The sequence below is a fragment of the Hyperolius riggenbachi genome, chromosome 10 (genome assembly GCF_040937935.1).
Source record: "Hyperolius riggenbachi isolate aHypRig1 chromosome 10, aHypRig1.pri, whole genome shotgun sequence".
NCBI classification, from domain to species: Eukaryota; Metazoa; Chordata; class Amphibia; order Anura; family Hyperoliidae; genus Hyperolius; species Hyperolius riggenbachi.
The window spans coordinates 268,079,883-268,103,222 of record NC_090655.1 but is presented as its reverse complement, the minus strand read 5'-3'; the positions used below and the strand labels follow the sequence as shown (position 1 = coordinate 268,103,222).

General features: G+C 42.2%; 1 pseudogene; it reads left to right on the top strand.

Moving 5' to 3' along the window:
• The window catches only part of LOC137537179 (zinc finger protein 850-like), a 174,185-nt pseudogene that overhangs the window by 36,591 nt on the left and 114,254 nt on the right, over positions 1-23,340 (top strand).

Below are 23,340 nucleotides of genomic sequence, written 5' to 3'. Positions count from 1 at the left end.
CTGCACAGTGTGCCTGTAATGAGGTATAAACACACTATGTACACAGGGAATGTGAGAAGTAATAGGGATGTGATGTGTGTAATGTGACTGCACAGTGTGCCTGTAATGAGGTATAAGCACACTATGCACACAGGGAATGTGAGAAGTAATAGGAGTGTGATGTGTGTAATGTGACTGCACAGTGTGCCTGTAATGAGGTATAAACACACTATGTACACAGGGAATGTGAGGAGTAATAGTGGTGTGATGTGTAATGTGACTGCACAGTGTGCCTGTAATGAGGTATAAACACACTATGTACACAGGGAATGTGAGAGGTAATAGGAGTGTGATGTGTGTCATGTGACTGCACAGTTTGCCTGTAATGAGGTATAAACACACTATGCACACAGGGAATGTGAATAGTAATAGGGGTGTGATGTGTGTAATGTGCCTGCACAGTGTGCCTGTAATGAGGTATAAACACACTATGTACACAGGGAATGTGAATAGTAATAGGGGTGTGATGTGTGTAATGTGCCTGCACAGTGTGCCTGTAATGAGGTATAAACACACTATGTACACAGGGAATGTGAGAAGTAATAGGGGTGTGATGTGTAATGTTACTGCACGGTGTGCCTGTAATGAGGTATAAACACACTATGTACACAGGGAATGTGAGAAGTAATAGGGGTGTGATGTGTGTAATGTGACTGCACAGTGTGCCTGTAATGAGGTATAAACACACTATGTACACAGGGAATGTGAGAAGTAATAGGGGTGTGATGTGTGTAATGTGACTGCACAGTGTGCCTGTAATGGGGTATAAACACACTATGTACACAGGGAATGTGAGAAGTAATAGGGGTGTGATGTGTGTAATGTGACTGCACAGTGTGCCTGTAATGGGGTATAAACACACTATGTACACAGGGAATGTGAGATGTAATAGGGGTGTGATGTGTAATGTGACTGCACAGTGTGCCTGTAATGAGGTATAAACACACTATGTACACAGGGAATGTGAGAAGTAATAGGGGTGTGATGTGTAATGTGACTGCACAGTGTGCCTGTAATGAGGTATAAACACACTATGTACACAGGGAATGTGAGAAGTAATAGGGATGTGATGTGTGTAATGTGACTGCACAGTGTGCCTGTAATGAGGCATAAACACACTATGTACATAGGGAATGTGAGAAGTAATAGGGGTGTGATGTGTGTAATGTGACTGCACAGTGTGCCTGTAGTGAGGTATAAACACACTATGTACACGGAATGTGAGGAGTAATAGTGGTGTGATGTGTAATGTGACTGCACAGTGTGCCTGTAATGAGGTATAAACACACTATGTACACAGGGAATGTGAGAGGTAATAGGGGTGTGATGTGTGTAATGTGACTGCACAGTGTGCCTGTAATGAGGTATAAACACACTATGTACACAGGGAATGTGAGAAGTAATAGGGGTGTGATGTGTAATGTGACTGCACAGTGTGCCTGTAATGAGGTATAAACACACTATGTACACAGGGAATGTGAGAGGTAATAGGAGTGTGATGTGTGTCATGTGACTGCACAGTTTGCCTGTAATGAGGTATAAACACACTATGTACACAGGGAATGTGAGAAGTAATAGGGGTGTGATGTGTGTAATGTGCCTGCACAGTGTGCCTGTAATGAGGTATAAACACACTATGTACACAGGGAATGTGAGAAGTAATAGGGGTGTGATGTGTAATGTTACTGCACGGTGTGCCTGTAATGAGGTATAAACACATTATGTACACAGGGAATGTGAGAAGTAATAGGGGTGTGATGTGTGTAATGTGACTGCACAGTGTGCCTGTAATGAGGTATAAACACACTATGTACACAGGGAATGTGAGAAGTAATAGGGGTGTGATGTGTGTAATGTGACTGCACAGTGTGCCTGTAATGGGGTATAAACACACTATGTACACAGGGAATGTGAGATGTAATAGGGGTGTGATGTGTAATGTGACTGCACAGTGTGCCTGTAATGAGGTATAAACACACTATGTACACAGGGAATGTGAGAAGTAATAGGGGTGTGATGTGTAATGTGACTGCACAGTGTGGCTGTAATGAGGTATAAACACACTATGTACACAGGGAATGTGAGAAGTAATAGGGATGTGATGTGTGTAATGTGACTGCACAGTGTGCCTGTAATGAGGCATAAACACACTATGTACATAGGGAATGTGAGAAGTAATAGGGGTGTGATGTGTGTAATGTGACTGCACAGTGTGCCTGTAGTGAGGTATAAACGCACTATGTACACGGAATGTGAGAAGTAATAGAGGTGTGATGTGTAATGTGACTGCACAGTGTGCCTGTAATGAGGTATAAACACACTATGTACACAGAGAATGTGAGAGGTAATAGGGGTGTGATGTGTGTAATGTGACTGCACAGTATGCCTGTAATGAGGTATAAACACACTATGTACACAGGGAATGTGAGAAGTAATAGGGGTGTGATGTGTAATGTGACTGCACAGTGTGCCTGTAATAAGGTATAAACACACTATGTACACAGGGAATGTGAGAAGTAATAGGGATGTGATGTGTGTAATGTGACTGCACAGTGTGCCTGTAATGAGGCATAAACACACTATGTACATAGGGAATGTGAGAAGTAATAGGGGTGTGATGTGTGTAATGTGACTGCACAGTGTGCCTGTAGTGAGGTATAAACACACTATGTACACGGAATGTGAGAAGTAATAGAGGTGTGATGTGTAATGTGACTGCACAGTGTGCCTGTAATGAGGTATAAACACACTATGTACACAGGGAATGTGAGAGGTAATAGGGGTGTGATGTGTGTAATGTGACTGCACAGTGTGGCTGTAATGAGGTATAAACACACTATGTACACGGAATGTGAGGAGTAATAGGGGTGTGATGTGTGTAATGTGACTGCACAGTGTGCCTGTAATGAGGTATAAACACACTATGTACACAGGGAATGTGAGGAGTAATAGGGGTGTGATGTGTAATGTGACTGCACAGTGTGCCTGTAATGAGGTATAAACACACTATGTACACAGGGAATGTGAGGAGTAATAGGGGTGTGATGTGTAATGTGACTGCACAGTGTGCCTGTAATGAGGTATAAACACACTATGTACACAGGGAATGTGAGACATAATAGGGGTGTGATGTGTGTAATGTGACTGCACAGTGTGCCTGTAATGAGGTATAAACACACTATGTGCACAGGGAATGTGAGAAGTAATATGGGTGTGATGTGTGTAATGTGACTGCACAGTGTGCCTGTAATGAGGTATAAACACACTATGTACACAGGGAATGTGAGGAGTAATAGGGGTGTGATGTGTGTAATGTGACTGCACAGTGTGCCTGTAATGAGGTATAAACACACTATGTACACAGGGAATGTGAGAAGTAATAGGGGTGTGATGTGTGTAATGTGACTGCACAGTGTGCCTGTAATGAGGTATAAACACACCATGTGCACAGGGAATGTGAGGAGTAATAGGGGCGTGATGTGTGTAATGTGACTGCACAGTGTGCCTGTAATGAGGTATAAACACACTATGTACACAGGGAATGTGAGAAGTAATAGGGGTGTGATGTGTGTAATGTGACTGCACAGTGTGCCTGTAATGGGGTATAAACACACTATGTACACAGGGAATGTGAGATGTAATAGGGGTGTGATGTGTAATGTGACTGCACAGTGTGCCTGTAATGAGGTATAAACACACTATGTACACAGGGAATGTGAGAAGTAATAGGGGTGTGATGTGTAATGTGACTGCACAGTGTGCCTGTAATGAGGTATAAACACACTATGTACACAGGGAATGTGAGAAGTAATAGGGGTGTGATGTGTGTAATGTGACTGCACAGTGTGCCTGTAATGAGGTATAAACACACCATGTGCACAGGGAATGTGAGGAGTAATAGGGGTGTGATGTGTGTAATGTGACTGCACAGTGTGCCTGTAATGAGGTATAAACACACTATGTACACAGGGAATGTGAGAAGTAATAGGGGTGTGATGTGTGTAATGTGACTGCACAGTGTGCCTGTAATGGGGTATAAACACACTATGTACACAGGGAATGTGAGATGTAATAGGGGTGTGATGTGTAATGTGACTGCACAGTGTGCCTGTAATGAGGTATAAACACACTATGTACACAGGGAATGTGAGAAGTAATAGGGGTGTGATGTGTAATGTGACTGCACAGTGTGGCTGTAATGAGGTATAAACACACTATGTACACAGGGAATGTGAGAAGTAATAGGGATGTGATGTGTGTAATGTGACTGCACAGTGTGCCTGTAATGAGGCATAAACACACTATGTACATAGGGAATGTGAGAAGTAATAGGGGTGTGATGTGTGTAATGTGACTGCACAGTGTGCCTGTAGTGAGGTATAAACGCACTATGTACACGGAATGTGAGAAGTAATAGAGGTGTGATGTGTAATGTGACTGCACAGTGTGCCTGTAATGAGGTATAAACACACTATGTACACAGAGAATGTGAGAGGTAATAGGGGTGTGATGTGTGTAATGTGACTGCACAGTATGCCTGTAATGAGGTATAAACACACTATGTACACAGGGAATGTGAGAAGTAATAGGGGTGTGATGTGTAATGTGACTGCACAGTGTGCCTGTAATAAGGTATAAACACACTATGTACACAGGGAATGTGAGAAGTAATAGGGATGTGATGTGTGTAATGTGACTGCACAGTGTGCCTGTAATGAGGCATAAACACACTATGTACATAGGGAATGTGAGAAGTAATAGGGGTGTGATGTGTGTAATGTGACTGCACAGTGTGCCTGTAGTGAGGTATAAACACACTATGTACACGGAATGTGAGAAGTAATAGAGGTGTGATGTGTAATGTGACTGCACAGTGTGCCTGTAATGAGGTATAAACACACTATGTACACAGGGAATGTGAGAGGTAATAGGGGTGTGATGTGTGTAATGTGACTGCACAGTGTGGCTGTAATGAGGTATAAACACACTATGTACACGGAATGTGAGGAGTAATAGGGGTGTGATGTGTGTAATGTGACTGCACAGTGTGCCTGTAATGAGGTATAAACACACTATGTACACAGGGAATGTGAGGAGTAATAGGGGTGTGATGTGTAATGTGACTGCACAGTGTGCCTGTAATGAGGTATAAACACACTATGTACACAGGGAATGTGAGGAGTAATAGGGGTGTGATGTGTAATGTGACTGCACAGTGTGCCTGTAATGAGGTATAAACACACTATGTACACAGGGAATGTGAGACATAATAGGGGTGTGATGTGTGTAATGTGACTGCACAGTGTGCCTGTAATGAGGTATAAACACACTATGTGCACAGGGAATGTGAGAAGTAATATGGGTGTGATGTGTGTAATGTGACTGCACAGTGTGCCTGTAATGAGGTATAAACACACTATGTACACAGGGAATGTGAGGAGTAATAGGGGTGTGATGTGTGTAATGTGACTGCACAGTGTGCCTGTAATGAGGTATAAACACACTATGTACACAGGGAATGTGAGAAGTAATAGGGGTGTGATGTGTGTAATGTGACTGCACAGTGTGCCTGTAATGAGGTATAAACACACCATGTGCACAGGGAATGTGAGGAGTAATAGGGGCGTGATGTGTAATGTGACTGCACAGTGCGCCTGTAATGAGGTATAAGCACACTATGTACACAGGGAATGTGAGAAGTAATAGGGGTGTGATGTGTGTAATGTGACTGCACAGTGTGCCTGTAATGAGGTATAAACACACTATGTACACAGGGAATGTGAGGAGTAATAGGGGTGTGATGTGTAATGTGACTGCACAGTGTGCCTGTAATGAGGTATAAACACACTATGTACACAGGGAATGTTTGAAGTAATAGGGGTGTAATGTGTGTAATGTGACTACACAGTGTGCCTGTAATGAGGTATAAGCACACTATGTACACAGGGAATGTGAGAAGTAATAGGGGTGTGATGTGTGTAATGTGACTGCACAGTGTGCCTGTAATGAGGTATAAACACACTATGTACACAGGGAATGTGAGGAGTAATAGGGGTGTGATGTGTAATGTGACTGCACAGTGTGCCTGTAATGAGGTATAAACACACTATGTACACAGGGAATGTGAGAGGTAATAGGAGTGTGATGTGTGTAATGTGACTGCACAGTGTGCCTGTAATGAGGTGTAAACAAGATATTATAAGACCAGGCACTAACATTTTAGTAGTGCCCTGAGTGAGAAAAGGTCAGAAATGAGATACTTTTTTGACTACAAAGAATAGACAATACATATATAATTAAATATAGAGAATCGAGCAAAAAGCAGCAACACTGCGTTACAAACAACTTTATCTAGGCCGACTAGGATATGAAAAACAAGGCTGGACTGTCCTGGGCCATAAAATCCCTAACATAATAACAATGTTACAAAGCTCAGCATCAATAAATATGATGGTTGGATATATAAATGGAATCAAATCATTGGAAAGAATCTTGCAACCGATGTATCTCATTGTCTGAGATGGTCCTAAAATAATGTTCACATCATATAATATCATATGAAATATATATATATATAAATAAATAAATTGAAGTGGCGTAGGACCATAATCTGACTACATAGAGGAGGCTCCTTGATAATATGTTATAAAGCCATACAATCAAAATGAATGACATGACCTGCTGTGGTTAGCTCTCTCGCCTTGCAGCGCTGGGTTCCCGGATCGAATCCCAGCCAGGTCAACACCTGCATGGAGTTTGTATGTTCTTCCCGTATCCCGTACCAGTTTCCTCCCACATCCCAAAAAAATGCAGATCAGTTAATTGGCTTCCCTCTAAAATTGGCCCTAGACTATGATACGTACACGTACACTACACGATACATACATAAACATATGACTATGGTAGGGATTCGATTGTGAACTGCTCTGAAGGACTGTAAAGGTGGCTACTAACGATCCAATTTCTAGTGAAAAATCGAGCGATCAGATAATTCTGATTGGAAAAAAAAACATTCACTACACCATCAATGAACCAATCCTTGCTTCCTATCTATCACAACCAACAAGAATATCCAAATTTTGGTTTGACCAATGGCATGACTATTTTATAATCATTCATAAATGATTGTGCCCATCAATGGAGAATATTTACAACCAATCCAATCAGAATTTCTGATCGCTTGAACAATTTTTCACTAGAAATTGGACCGTTAGTGGCCACCTTTAGTGACAAAACAATATACTCTGTACTGCGCTGCATAATATGTCGACGCTATAAAAAGACATAAAGATAAATAAAGTGCAATGATACAGCATTAAATAAATAGAAAATAGTGGATAAAGACAGCAAGTCCTTGCAGGACAAAGTGCAATTGAAAATGAGAAATAGTGAATGAACGACTGAAAAATGGAACAACCGTGACTGGTAAGAGAAATGGTGATATGAGATAACAGCCCAATGCAAAAAGGATTAAACCATAAGAATAGTAAAGGTCCAAGGTGTAGTGATGATGGTTTACAGAAAGACTGCAGTAAGATGGCATATATATGCAGCGCTTTCCCAGATAAGCAGCGTAAAGGCTCAGAGACGGCCACACTGGCGCTCCTGCGTCCATCCGACTAGGTGCACCGAGGCTGCATCGGGGACAAGTTACCGAGAAGTTGGCGACCGCATCATCAGTGTGATTCAGCATGCTGTCGCCTAGCAACGGCGCTGATGAATCGGCCTTACGTAGTTGTATATGGAAAATTAAAGTATTGCTATGAAGAAGGAGAAATGTACGAAGAGGTTGCCATCTGGTGGACAGAATAAAGTATAGCAGACTAAGAAAGATTTATTAAAAACCCTGCATAGAGAATATAGCTAGAGAGTGCCATCTAGTGGATAGATTAAAACTGAGGGCTTAAGGTGCCCATACACTGCGTCGAATTCCCACCGATATACAGCAGTATTGAATCTGCTGTTAAATCGATAACGCAAATGCTGACGATCGATCCATCGGAAATCGATCAATCCCGTTGATCTGTCCCGGCGGAAAATGTATCTCGATCGCCGGCTGGTCGGGAGCGCGTCGATAGCGGTGTTCGATTTGCCGACGACCGACGCTAGCATAGCAGCAGCAATATATTTCCTCTCCGCCGGTGCGGCTCCCCGCTGTCCCTTCTCCGGCTGGCCATCTTCTCTTTACTTCCAGTCCCTTCCTGTCAGGGGAAGTTCAAACAGTAGAGAGGCCTCTACTGTTTGAACTTCCGTTGGTCACAGGACGTGACAGGAAGCAAATTGAAGATGCCCAGCGCAGACAGAAGGAACAGCGGGGACTGGCGCCGGCGGAGAGGTAATGTATTGCTGGGAGCGCCGGGCAGCGGCAGCTCCACAGATTGTGAATCGGTTTCATGCTGAAGTCGATTCAAAATCTGTGTGCAGTGTATGGGCAGCCAATAGATCCCTCTGTGGTCAGATTAGATCAGAGAGGGATCTATCTGTTGGTCGATCTGGTGGCAATAGACCAGTGTATGGCTGCCTTTACCCATATGGCATGCATGAAAAGCTTGATTTTCACCCATTATACATAACAAATACAATAAAGGTGGGTATATCACTGAATATAATAATCATAATGCTAAATATACCAGCACTGTATGATTACAAGGTAATGCTTAGTCACTGGATGGGAGCATGGAGATTAGCCAGTCGAGTTCACTCAGATCCATAGGATGGGTGTACAGTAATGGATGTGTGTGAACAGGTAGGAGACATAAGGAGGAGGACCCTGCCCGTAGGCTTACAATCTAGAGGGAGAGGTGGGGACATGAAAGGTAGGGGACCAGAGTTCAGCTGCAGGTTTAGAGCACCAGTGGGGGAGGTAGACCAGGGTTAAAAGGTGAGTTTTGAGGGCCTTCTTGAAGATGTTGAAGGGGGCCCAACCTTAAAGTGAACCTTAAGCCAAATGAAAAAAAATGAGTTTTACTCACCTGGGGCTTCCCTCAGCCCCCTGCAGCTGATCGGTGCCCACGTAGAGTCGCTTCGATCCTCCTGGACCCGCCGGCGACCACTTCCGGTTTCGCCGTAAGGACCCGACAGGCTGGGAACGCGAGGGATTCTTCGCCTTCCCAGCCACAATAGCTCCCTCTATGTTGCTATAGCAGCATAGAGGGCTGCTATCGCAACATAGAGGGCGCTATTGCGCTATGAATTATTTTATTCTAAATGCATTATTATGGGAATAATAAGAAAAAATTCATTCTTTCTCAGTTTTCAGCCATTATAGTTTTGAAATAATTCATGCTACCATAATTAAAATCCACACATTTTATTTGGCCATTTGTCCCGGTTATTTCAACGTTAAAATTATATCCCTTGTACAATGCATGACAATATTTTTTTGATAATAAAGGAGCATTTTTGTTTCAGTTTTACATCCATCACTAATTTTTAGCCTATAATGTAATAATTATATGCCCTCTTGACATACATATTATTATTCTTTTTTATTCCCTAAAGTCAGTAGGTGTAATTTTACTTTTTGGCCACAAGATGTCCCTGCTGAGCAAATCCTATTAGCGTACAATGAGTGCGCTACATAGGATACAATGTATTGCTACATTGTAACTAGGGAAGTGACGCAGGCAGCGATCACGGTGGCCTGCGGGGAGATTAATGACGGGGAACTTTGTTCACGTTCATAAATCTAATGATCGGTGGTGGAAATCGGCGGCGTAAGGAAGCCCGGCGGCTCTATTACAGAATAAACACTGTTTTTGAACAAAATCAGTGCTTATTCTCGGCGGACATGTACGGATTGGCACAGGGGACTTTTCTGCCCTGCAGCCAATCCCCCCTGCTACCAGTAACATCGTGATTACGGACATCTGCCCGCACGATCGCGTGAAAACCCCCCCCCGAACTGCAGCGACGTGTCTAGCGCGTTTCTGTGGCTCTAGCAGCTGCCACTGTGGATGTGAAGCTCATGTCCACGCAGCATAAATGGTTAATTAACATAGTAGCGGCCGCTAGTGAATTATCCCGGTCGCAATACCTCATAGGGCCACCTGCATTTAAAGTTACATGCGTTGCTTACATAGCTTTACATAGCTAAGGAAGGCACACTCCTTACATAGAAGCAAGTGCTGTTATGTAAGGCATCCATAGCGACGCATATGCTTCAGCAACACAGCTTAATGGATCAAGCCCAAGTTGAGGTGCACGACTTCATATTTATCTGTATTAAATATCTCCCCTCTGTCTTTCCATATGGCCACACTATAGACATCCTGCTGTAATATGTCACTGTCCTGCTAAGTGGTGATAATTCTGCATCATTTTATATCCTCTGCAGAGACGGTAAACTCTTCTCTGTATTCCATCTGCTAGATCATTAACCACTTCACATTCAGACTTTATTTACCTCTTATGGAGCAGAGCAGTTTTGACATGTTAGCTATGTCCTTATTTAATCAGTAGGGTATTGTACCGTGTTAGCCATCAGTAAAAGCAAGAAGTTTTAAATCAGGATGATACCATTTATTGGCTAACTACAAATGAATAAGAATAAACAAGCTTTCGGCCTTGCAGCCTTCGTCAGGTTTATATCCTGTTAGTTTGCAAGCTGGTGGTACAGACAGCTTATATACATGCAACATCAAAAGGAAAAACAGATATTTTTTTCAAGCATAAATACATCATTAAGATGCCTTAATACAAACAGACCATCTAAATGGGGTAAGATAAGGATCCTTGTTTACTTTATTGCTCACAGACCTGGTATTAGGATTGACCCAGAGGTATCGTAAATTCTTAGTTCACAAGTTCAGCTAGGGTGGCTGAGACAGTTCATATATCATCAATCTCATACCAATATAGAAAGTTGTTGTCCTTATTCAGACTCTTCTGCACAGCTTTGAACCAATTTATAAATTTTGTTTCTGCTATTAATCGGTCATTTGACGTTTTAAAGCCCGCCCTTCAGGGCAGTGACACGAAGATCATCCATGCTGTGTCCGTTGGACCGAAAGTGTGTAGCAACTGGGAGTCCAGATTTGGTATCATTAATAGTGTGCCTGTGTCCATTCATACGTTTGTGCAGAGTTTGTCCAGTTTCTCCCACGTACATAACATTGGGGCATTTAGCACACATGATCAGATATACCAGATTGGTGGACCCACAAGAAAATTTACCTTGTACTCTGTACTCCTGTTGTGAACCTGGTATCGTTACTCTGTCAGTGGAGTAAATGTGTCTGCAGGTCCCACATATTTTTTGTCGGCAGGGTGATGTTCCGTTTTGTTGAGGCCTATTCAAAGAGCTCCTGACAATCATCTGTTTTAGATTGTGTGGTTGCCGATATGACAAGAGTGGAGGTTTAGGGAATATCGTTCTCAGTCTGTGATCCTTGTGTAAAATGGGATGAAGTTCCTTAGCAATCCTCCTTAAGATTTCCAGGTGTGGGTTGTAGGTGACAACCAAAGGGACACGTTCCTCTTTCTGGTTTTGCTTATATTTCAGGAGTTCAGTCCTGGGGATGTTGCTGGCTTTCCTGATTTGGGCCTCAGCCATGGGAGGACTGTAACCTTGTTTAATGAAAGTGTTCTTAAGGTGATCCAGGTGCTTGTCTCTGTCCATCCTGTCAGAACAAATCCGGTTGTACCTTATAGCTTGGCTGTAAATTATAGAGTTCTTAATGTGCTTGGGATGAAAACTGTCATATCTTAGGTATGTGGGACGGTCTGTAGGTTTGCGATACACAGAGGTTTGTATGTTGTTACCCCTGATGTATATGGTGGTGTCCAGAAAGTTAATCTCTGTGTGAGAGTAGGTAAGTTTCAATTCGATTGTAGGATGGAAGGCATTGAAGTTCCTGTGGAACTGGAGAAGATCATCCTCACTTGTGGACCAGGTGATTAAAATATCATCAATGAAGCGGAAGTAGGCCAAGGGTTTTATGCCACATGCATTGAGGTATTCCTCTTCGATTTTGGCCATGAATAGATTTGCATACTGTGGAGCGAATCGCGAACCCATTGCCACGCCCATCTGCTGTAAATAGAGGTCCTGTCCAAAAGTGAAATAATTATGAGTGAGAATGAATTTGATCAGTCCAGTAATAGGCTTTACAGGTATGCCCTGACCCTGAAGATATTTACGGCAGGCCGCAATACCATCATCATGGGGAATGTTCGTGTACAGGGACTCCACGTCCATCGTGGCCAGTATGGTTCCCTCAGGTACTGGGCCGATGGCTGACAGTTTGTTCAGGAGGTGGGTGGTATCCTGTAAGTAGCTGGGTCTTTTACAGACAAGAGGTTTCAAAATGTTTTCCAGCCACCCTGAGATGTTCTCTGTAAGAGTTCCGCTCCCTGAGATTATGGGCCTGCCAGGGTTTCCCTCTTTGTGGATCTTGGGAAGCATGTGAAAGCAGGCTGTTCTAGGCTCTTCAGGGATAAGGGTCCTTACATGTAGTCTGATGTTTGCAGGCAATCTGTTAACCATCCTATTAAGTGCCATCCTGTAGCCTTTTGTGGGGTCCCCCTGTAATTTGGCATAGTGAGCGGTGTTGGATAATTGTCTTTGTGCCTCCTGGATGTAGTCACTGGTGTTCATTATGACTATGGCACCACCTTTATCCGCTGGTTTAATAATAATGTCCTTATTCTCCTTAAGGGATCTGATGGCCTGTCGCTCCTGTGGTGTTACGTTCTGGGCCAGTGTCTTTCTTTTACTCAGGATCCTGTCAGAGATTCTGCGTCTGAATTTGTTTATGTATTTATCCAGGGCCGGGTTTTTTCCTTCTTTGGGGGTCCATCTTTTTTTCTTTTTTCTCTTTTTAGATCTGGTGAGTTTTGGTCCATTATCCATTGTATCACAGGCTTCCTTATCATGTTAGTGTTCCTTGAGTCGCAGCTTTCTGAAAAATTCCTCCATATCTCCACAGAGTGCAATCCTGTCTATGGGTCTCGCAGGGCAGAATGACAGGCCTTTGGAGAGTACTGACATTTCAGCTTCAGTAGCCTGATAAGAGGAAAGATTCATTACACCTGTGGGTTGCTCTTTTTCTGCTGCTTGTGCATCCAGGCGTCCACTCTTAATTCTAAGTCTCTGAAGTTTTTTCTTTTTGTTGTTAATTAGGAATCTCTGTAGTTTCACATAGAAGGTCTGTAGTTGATCCCATGTATATCCAGTGTGGTCATCATTCAGAGACAGTTTCAGGCTCTGTATCTCATCCTTTGTAATCCTCTTACGGTTATAGCAGACTCTTAAAAGGTTATTCCGTATTCTCTCCGAGCTCCTCCTGCAGATTTCTTCTGCAAACCTGCTATTGTATGTATGCAGGGTGGGATTCTGTATCCTTAGTCCTTGAGGTATAAGTTTTTCCTTTTTGCATGTAGTCAAGAAAAAGATGTCGCTGTCCAGTTGTGCAAGTTTCTTCAGGTCTTTCTTTAGTTCCAGGAAAGTGCGGTACATTGCGGTATCTTCAAGCATAGTAGTAGCAGTAGGGTATTGTACCGCGTTAGCCATCAGTAAAAGCAAGAAGTTTTAAATCAGGATGATACCATTTATTGGCTAACTACAAATGAATAAGAATAAACAAGCTTTCGGCCTTGCAGCCTTCGTCAGGTTTACATCCTGTTAGTTTGCAAGCTGGTGGTACAGACAGCTTATATACATGCAACATCAAAAGGAAAAACAGATATTTTTTTCAAGCATAAAAGCATGTACGTGGGAGAAACTGGACAAACTCTGCGCAAACGTATGAATGGACACACTATTAATGATACCAAATCTGGACTCCCAGTTGCTACACACTTTCGGTCCAACGGACACAGCATGGATGATCTTCGTGTCACTGCCCTGAAGGGCGGCTTCAAAACGTCAAATGACCGATTAATAGCAGAAACAAAATTTATAAATTGTTTCAAAGCTGTGGAGAAGGGTCTGAATAAGGACAACAACTTTCTATATTGGTATGAGATTGATGATATTTAAACTGTCTCAGCCACTCTAGCTGAACTTGTGAACTAAGAATTTACGATACCTCTGGGTCAATCCTAATACCAGGTCTGTGAGCAATAAAGTAAACAAGGATCCTTATCTTACCCCATTTAGATGGTCTGTTTGTATTAAGGCATCTTAATGATGTATTTATGCTTGAAAAAAATATCTGTTTTTCCTTTTGATGTTGCATGTATATAAGCTGTCTGTACCACCAGCTTGCAAACTAACAGGATATAAACCTGAGGAAGGCTGCAAGGCCGAAAGCTTGTTTATTCTTATTCATTTGTAGTTAGCCAATAAATGGTATCATCCTGATTTAAAACTTCTTGCTTATTTAATCAGCAATAACGCTATCCCTACTTATGACGCCTAAATGAAATATATATCATTTTTTTTCAAGACTAACTAGGTTTTCATTGTATGGCATTTTTTCCCCTGGAACAATTTTGTTTTCTGTGCATTTTAATGGAAAAAGAGGGAAAAAAATAGAAAAAACACATTATTTCTCACTTTTACCACTTCCAGTTTAAAAATTAAAAAAGCGTTATTGTAGATAAAAAACACACATTTTGTTTGGCTATTTCTACTGTTTATCACAAAACTTAAATTACGTTCCTGTCTCAATTTATGGTGAAGATATTTGAATCTGAAATAGTACTGAAGTGTGTATTTTTCACTATGAACTATGAAAATAAAAGTATGCTTAATGGTAAAAATCAATCTTATTGGCTCATGGAATATATATTCCCTTTCACTATTTAGTGCTGCAGCAAATAGTGCCGGAGGTGTGCGCTGGAGCAAGCCCAATCATGCACAGCTGTGCTTCAGCTGCACGACTTATAGCTACGTCATCGGAGCTTAGATGAAGTCACAGAGGACGTAGATATACTGAATAAAGTTGTTAATAATAGACTGAATAGTGGGTGACTGAATATACAGTGGTGTAAAAAACTATCTGCCCCCTTCCTGATTTCTTATTCTTTTGCATGTGTGTCACACTTAAATGTTTCTGCTCATCAAAAACCGTTAACTATTAGTCAAAGATAACATAATTGAACACAAAATGCAGTTTTAAATGATGGTTTTTATTATTTAGTGAGAAAAAAAACCCCCAAATCTACATGGCCCTGTGTGAAAAAGTGATTGCCCCCCCTTCTTAAAAAATAACTTAACTGTGGTTTATCACACCTGAGTTCAATTTCTGTAGTCACCCCCAGGCCTGATTACTGCCACACCTGTTTCAATCAAGAAATCACTTAAATAGGAGCTATCTGACACAGAGAAGTAGACCAAAAGCACCTCAAAAGCTAGACATCATGCCAAGATCCAAAGAAATTCAGGTCAAATCAGAACAAAAGTACTGTAATTGAGATCTATCAGTCTGGTAAAGGTTATAAAGCCATTTCTAAAGCTTTGGGACTCCAGCGAACCATAGTGAGAGCCATTATCCACAAATGGCAAAAACATGGAACAGTGATGAACCTTCCCAGGACTGGCCGGCCGACCAAAATTACCCCAAGAGCGCAGAGAAAACTCATCCGAGAGGCCACAAAAGACCCCAGGACAACATCTAAAGAACTGCAGGCCTCACTTGCCTCAATTAAGGTCCACCATAAGAAAGAGACTGGGCATAAAACAGCCTGCATGAGATATCCAAGGCACAAATCACTTTTAAGCAAAAAGAACATTAAGGCTCGTCTCAATTTTGCTAAAAACATCTCAATGATTGCCAAGACTTTTGGGAAAATACCTTGTGGACCGACGAGACAAAAGTTGAACTTTTTGGAAGGTGCGTGTCCCGTTACATATGGCGTAACACAGCATTTCAGCAAAAGAACATCATGCCAACAGTAAAATATGGTGGTGGTAGTGTGATGGTCTGGGGTTGTTTTGCTGCTTCAGGACCTGGAAGGCTTGCTGTGATAGATGGAACCATGAATTCTACTGTCTACCAAAAAATCCTGAAGGAGAATGTCCGGCCATCTGTTCGTCAACTCAAGCTGAAGCTATCTTGGGTGCTGCAGCAGGACAATGACCCAAAACACACCAGCAAATACACCTCTGAATGGCTGAAGAAAAACAAAATGAAGACTTTGGAGTGGCCTAGTCAAAGTCCTGACCTGAATCCTATTGAGATGTTGTGGCATGACCTTAAAAAGGCGGTTTATGCTAGAAAACCCTCAAATAAAGCTGAATTACAACAATTCTGCAAAGACGAGTGGGCCAAAATTCCTCCAGAGCGCTGTAAAAGACTCGTTGCAAGTTATTGCAAACGCTTGATTGCAGTTATTGCTGCTAAGGGTGGCCCAACCAGTTATTAGGTTCAGGGGGCAATTTCTTTTTCACACAGGTCCATGCAGGTTTTGAGTTATTTTTCTCACTAAATAATAAAAACCATCATTTAAAACTGCATTTTGTGTTCAATTATGTTATCTTTGACTAGTAGTTAACGGTTTTTGATGAGCAGAAACATTTAAGTGTGACAAACATGCAAAAGAATAAGAAATCAGGAAGGGGGCAAATAGTTTTTCACACCACTGTAGATGGGGTGTACAGATCCATCTTGGAAGCAGCTTAGGCCTAGGCAGTGTGTGATGAAAGTGAAGCAAACGCAGCTTTAATCTCTCTCGCTCTGCCTCCAGGAGATAATGGAGAAAGAGGAACAGCTGATGCCTCACAAACCAAAGTCAAATGCTAAATCACAGAATTCACCTCTCTGTACTGCTCTGTAGTCTGACCTGTTGCTCAGCTAGCATAAGAACAATTGCATACACCCAGCTTACAGTAAGGGAATCTTATATTCCTGTTTACCCATGCTAAACATGATATGTCCTGGTCTGGCTAGAGCTAAACCCTTTTGTTTGCTTGAGTGTGGAATTCCTAATCTCCGGAGCTGAGACGTTAGTTTTTCCTGTTCATCGCACACTACTGGAGCCTGGAAACTGTTAAATGTATGTCACTGCACGGGGCCTCATATTCCTGTTATGCTTAGTAACACCCTGATGGTGGCCTGGGACACACAGCCTACTTGTTTGCACATTGCCAAATAAATGAAGCTAAACAGAAGTGCTGACCATCCTCCTTCCTTTATGCCTAATGATAATTGATCCTCCCTCAGAATTCTCTAACAGGAAGTGATGATGTTTCTCTATTTGCAGGGCGGAGTCCCGGCATCAGGAACCTTCCAGAGACTCGTCTCTCTGTATCCACAGACTGTACAACGGATGGTGATGTCACTGGACAAGAGTCTCCTGCAGATATACCGGTTACTCTAAATATTCCCCCGGACTGCCCTCACCTGTCTAAATCCAAGGGGCCTCATACCCAACAGAGCTCTCCCCCTGCTGGAGGGTCTTATTCCTGTTCTACATGTGGGAAATGTTTTGCTCATAAATCGGAGCTTGTCATACATAAGAGATCTCACCCTGGTGTGAAGCCCTATTCATGTGCTGAGTGTGGGAAATGTTTTGGGTTTAAATCACAGCTTGTCAGTCATGAGAGATTTCACACTGGTGATAAGCCCTATGCATGTGCTGAGTGTGGGAAATGTTTTGGACAAAAATCTGACCTTGTCAGACATGAGAGAACTCACACTGGCGAGAAGCCCTATTCATGTGCTGAGTGTGGGAAATGCTTTGGGCATAAAAAAAGTCTTGACATACATGAGAGATCTCACACTGGCGAGAAGCCGTATTTTTGTACTGAGTGTGGGAAATGTTTTGGAGACAAAAGAGGCCTCACTAGTCATGAGAGATCGCACACTGGTGAGAAGAAGCCATGTCCATGTGCTGAGTGTGGTAAATGTTTTAGGTTGAAATCACAGCTTGTCTCTCATGAGAGAACTCACACTGGTGAGAAGCCCTATTCATGTGCTGAGTGTGGGAAATGCTTTGGGCATAAAAGAAGTCTTGACAAGCATGAGAGATCTCACACTGGCGAGAAGCCGTATTTATGCACTGAGTGTGGGAAATGTTTTGGAGACAAGGGAGGCCTTGCCAGTCATAAGAGATCTCACACTGGTGAACAGCCCTATTCATGTGCTGAGTGTGGGAAATGTTTTAGGTTTAAAGCACAGCTTGTCTGTCATGAGAGAACTCACACTGGTGAGAAGCCCTATTCATGTGCTGAGTGTGGGAAAAGTTTTGGGCAGAAAAAAAGTCTTGACATGCATGAGAGATCTCACACTGGTGAGAAGCCATATTCTTGCAGTGAGTGTGGGAAATGTTTTGGAGACAAAGGAGGACTTGCTAAACATGAGAAATCTCACACTGGTGAGAAGCCCTATTCATGTGCTGAGTGTGGGAAATGTTTTAGGTTGAAAGCACAGCTTGTCTGTCATGAAAGAACTCACACTGGTGAAAAGCTCTATTCATGCAGTAAGTGTGGGAAATGTTTTGGAATCAAAGGAGGCCTTGTCAAACATGAGAAATCTCACACTGGTAAGAAGCCCTATTCATGTGCTGAGTGTGGGAAATGTTTTAGATTGAAATCACATCTTGTCTGTCACGAGAGAACTCATACTGGTGAGAAGCCCTATTCATGTGCTGAGTGTGGGAAATATTTTGTACAGGTATCACATCTTGTCAGACATGAGAAATCTCACACTGGTGAGAAGCCTTATTCATGTGCTGAGTGTGGGAAATGTTTTGCTAAAAAATCACATCTTTTCAGACATGAAAAATCTCATACTGGTGAGAAGCCCTAATCATGTTGACTGTGGGAAATATTTAAAGAGACTCTGTTCTTTATGTTCAGCCTTATTTCTTTTATCCTAAAAGTTCCTATACCTGTTGTAATGGGGTCTGGATTACTGCAGCCTTTTCTAGTTGCACTGTCTCTGTAATATAGTGACGGAGTGAGGGATAGAGAGCCGAGACACCACCTATCTACCCGAATGCCTATGCAGACCCCGCTGTCATAAAATCTGATGTGCAATCTTATAAGCCCACACACGTGAGTGCGCAGTCATTGCAGGGGTGGCTAACCTATTCTTAATGGTTTTATGCTATGTGTATTTTTATATATAGTTTTGTATGGAATGGAGTTTTATCCTATTAAAGAAAAGTTGAAGACTGACAAGTGCCAGTGGGTGTTGAATTGAATGCTAGATCCACCTGTTATCTGAGGTGGCTACTATCCGGTGAGTGCAATCTAGGGGAAAGTGTGTTCACGAGTGCTGCACCATTCACTGAGACACGGGTGTGTTTGGATTTGTCGTAACAGAGTTACGCTATGTGGAGTCCATTTTTGTATTTATAGGATATTGTGAGAGAGTGGAGAGTGCAGTTCAGTGATGTGCATCTGAAGAGTACATTGAAGCCAAAACACTTCTATCTGGCTGAACAAACACTCCTGGCAACAAGAGAGTGCTGAAAGAGAATTATTTGCCTTTTTTTGGAGCTGAATAAACCAGATTTTGTGTCACTGTGGCTGCTGTTTATAATTCAGAGTATATCTTGTTAAAGAGAACCTGAAGAAAGATGTATATGAAGGCAGTCATATTTATTTTCTTTTAATCATTACCAGTTACCTGGTATGCCTGATGATCTATTTGGCTGCAGTAGTGTCTGAATCACACACCAGAAACAAGCATGCTGCTAATCCAGTCAGATTTGACAAAAAAAATGTCAGAGACACCTGATCTGCTGCATGCTTGTTCAGGGTCTATGGCTAAAAGTATTAGAAGCAGAGGATCAGCAGGATAGGCAGGCAACTGGTATTGCTTAAAAGAAAATAATTATAGCAACCTCCGTGTACCTCTCACTACAGGTTCCCTTTAAAGTGTAAATAAGGATGTGAGACTCCACGAAAGGTCTATATAACATTATTTAGCTACTGTGAGCTGCAGATGTGGGAATACTAGAAGTTCCCATTCATCCAACACTTCTATCTGGCTGAACAAACACTCCTGACAACATGAAAGTGCTGCATGATAAGTATTTGCTTTTTCTTGGAGCTGAATAAACTAGATTTTGTGTCACTATGGCTGCTGTGCATAATTCAGAATGTAACCTGTTAATTGGAAATAAGAATGTGAGTCTCCAAGTAAGTTCTATATAACATTGTTATTTATCTACCGAGCTGCAGATGTGGGGATATTAGAAGCTCCCATTCATCCAGACTGAACTGAGGAAAGAAGATTTCCCTCTCTCTGTGTCTTTGTTTTATATTCAGGAAATATGAAGAGATTTGAGCTGAATGCACAAAGTCCAGTAAGATAAGCAGAGAGGGATTTATCTCCCAGCAATGTTACGCTGGACACACTCAGGACTGATATTCAGAGAGATTGGATCACTGCGACTGTGACGGGATCTTCCAGGGATCTCCTGATTTCTCTAAAAAATGTTTTGGTAACAATTTTGTTATCAAAACTTACAAAAGTGCCAGTTTTTAATAAACTAAATTCCTTCCAGGGGATAATCATTATAACGGCTATTTCATGAGCACACATACAGCTTGTCATTGTGCAGCAAATGTGTTCTAATAAGTATATAAAATGGGGGGGGGGGCAACTATATACAGTCCTGTTCATTTCATTTGAAATGCATACAAATACTGTCAAAAAAATCTAACAATGAACAGAGATTTGCATAGCAATATACTCTGTACAGCGCTGTGGAAGATGTTGGCACGATATAAATACAAAACAATAATCATAATATTAATAGCAAAATAAAAGGAATTAGAGATAGGGAAATAACTGATGCTGAGACAGTCTGTGAAATGACCATGCATCTGCTGAGTTATTAAAGTTCTGGAAAATCCTTGTACATTCCAGCAATATTGTGAAATACTCCAGCCATATTATCAGCGGTCCATGCTGATGTTTGATGGTATTGTTCAGCCAGGCAAAGCGCTGACTAAGGACATTTTTGGGGTCTGCAGTACAGACCTTTAAAGGACCACTGTTGCAAAAATCTAAAATATATGTAAACATATACAGTACAGATAAGTAGTATGTTTCTTCCAGAGTAAAATAAGCCATAGATTACATTTCTTCTATGTTTCTTTCACTTACAGTAGGTAGTAGAAATCTGACAGGTTTTAGTAGAACCGACAGGTTTTGGACTAGCCCAACTCCTCATGTGGGAGTTCTCAAAGTTTTCTTTATTTTCAAAAACACTTAGGGCTCATTCACACTAGAAACGTTTTCGGCCTTTCTTCAAGCGCAGGCAGTTTTTAAAATTTCTCCAAAACGCTTGTGCTATGAATGTCTGTGAGAAGGTTCATATCTGTGCGATTCATGCGCTGTGCATTCAGCAGAGTGGTGCCTAGACCATTTTTGAGGTGATTTTGCTATAATGGAAGGTATGGGAAAAGCGCTAAACGCTCACAAAATCGCTTTGTGAGGCGATTGCATTTGCATTTTAACCTTCCTGGCGGTAAGCCCGAGCTGAGCTCGGGCTATGCCGCCGGAAGGCACCGCTCAGGCCCCGCTGGGCCGATTTGCATAATTTTTTTTTTTTTTTTTTTGCTGCACGCAGCTAGCACTTTGCTAGCTGCGTGCAGTGCCCGATCGCCGCCGATCCGCCGCTATCCGTCGCGCCGCAGCCGCCCCCCCAGACCCCGTGCGCTGTGTGTGTGTGTGTACAGTGTGCATGTATGTGTGTGTGTGTGTGTGTACAGTGTGCACGTGTGTGTGTACAGTGTGTGTGTGTGTGTATATACAGTGTGCATGTGTTACATTGTGTGTGTAGAATATGTGTGTGTACAGTGTGCGCATGTGTACAGTGGGTGTGTGTACAGTGAGTGTGTGTTACATTGTGTGTGTACTGTGTGCATGTGTTACATTGTGTGTGTACAGTGTGCACGTGTGTGTGTACAGTGTGTGTGTACAGTGTGTGTGTGTACTGTGTGTGTGTGTGTTACATTGGACTTGATTCACAAAGCGGTGCTAACTGTTTAGCACGGGTGTGCTAAGGTGTTTCTCAACATTTTATTGGTATGTACCCCTTTTGAAACCCTGAACTCACCAAGTACCCCCTAGCATAGTAAACATTATCACAAGTACCCCTTGACAAATATATATTGAATCGTAGTACATGATAATTGGTTCTAAACAATTTACAAACATTCACTATGGCTTTTAATTAGCTAAAATACTAATTTGGCTTTGTTTAAATAAGATTTATAATTTTCTAAAACTCTTAATTTGTTATTCTTGGTTAAGTATATCAAGCCTGAGTACCCCCTGGAACCATCAGAAGTACCCCCTGGGGTACGCGTACCACATGTTGAGAACCTAGGAGCAGTTAGCACGTGAAGTGCCGTTCGCGGACTTTTGCGCAAGCAAAGTGCCGCAATTCACGCGATCGCGGACTGGCAATTTGCGCTCGCAAAAGTCCGCAATCGCGCCACTTTGCGCGCACAAAAGTCCGCAAACGGCACTTCACATGCTAACTGCTTAGCACACCCGTGCTAAACAGTTAGCACCGCTTTGTGAATCAAGCCCATTGTGTGTGTACTGTGTGCGCGTGTTTCTACTGTGTGTGTATGTACAGTGGGCGCGTGTGTGTACAGTGTGTGTGTACTGTGTGTGTGTGTGTGTGTGTTACATTGTGTGTGTACTGTGTGCATGTGTTACATTGTGTGTGTAGAGTGTGTGTGTGTGGTACATAGGTCAGATTTTTCAAATATTACAGTCAGTCAGAAAAAATGATTGTAATTCTCAGATTGAAAAGAAATGTAGGAAATTGTATGGTGTGTGGCCACCTTACATCTTCTATTCTGCCCCCAATCTGTATAACGTTTTACACTGCTCTTAGTTGGTTGCCCTTTGTGCTTCAGGAGAGTCTGTGGTATCATCTACTTTATACTTTATACAATACAATAACATTTGTAAAGTGCTTTTCTCCTATGGGACTCAAAGTGCATAACTATATCTCAGATCAATATATGGCTGCAGGCTGGACTGTGTTGCAGAGGATATAGTCAGGTGCTCATACATGCAAGACTAAACTGACTTTTCAGTTTGGACTTAAATGATTCCAGGGATGAAGATGTCCTGATTGGGTCTGGCTGGGAGTTCCAAAGTGTAGGGGCAGCATGACAGAAGGCTCTGTCTCCAAATGTTTTGAGGTGGACTCTGGGGCTGACCAAGGTATTAGATTCGTTGCTGCAGTTTCAACAAATCTTACTCGTCTGTTCTCTAGTCCATCTCTTGCATCTGACATGATATTTCTGCCATTGCAGTTACCAGCTCTCTAAACATCTTCTGCATTTTATCAAATAAAGCATCTTTATGTGAGATAGAAGCTGAGCTCCCACCTTTATCAGAGCTTTTCTGTTTTGTTGAGATCCAAGCTCCAGTC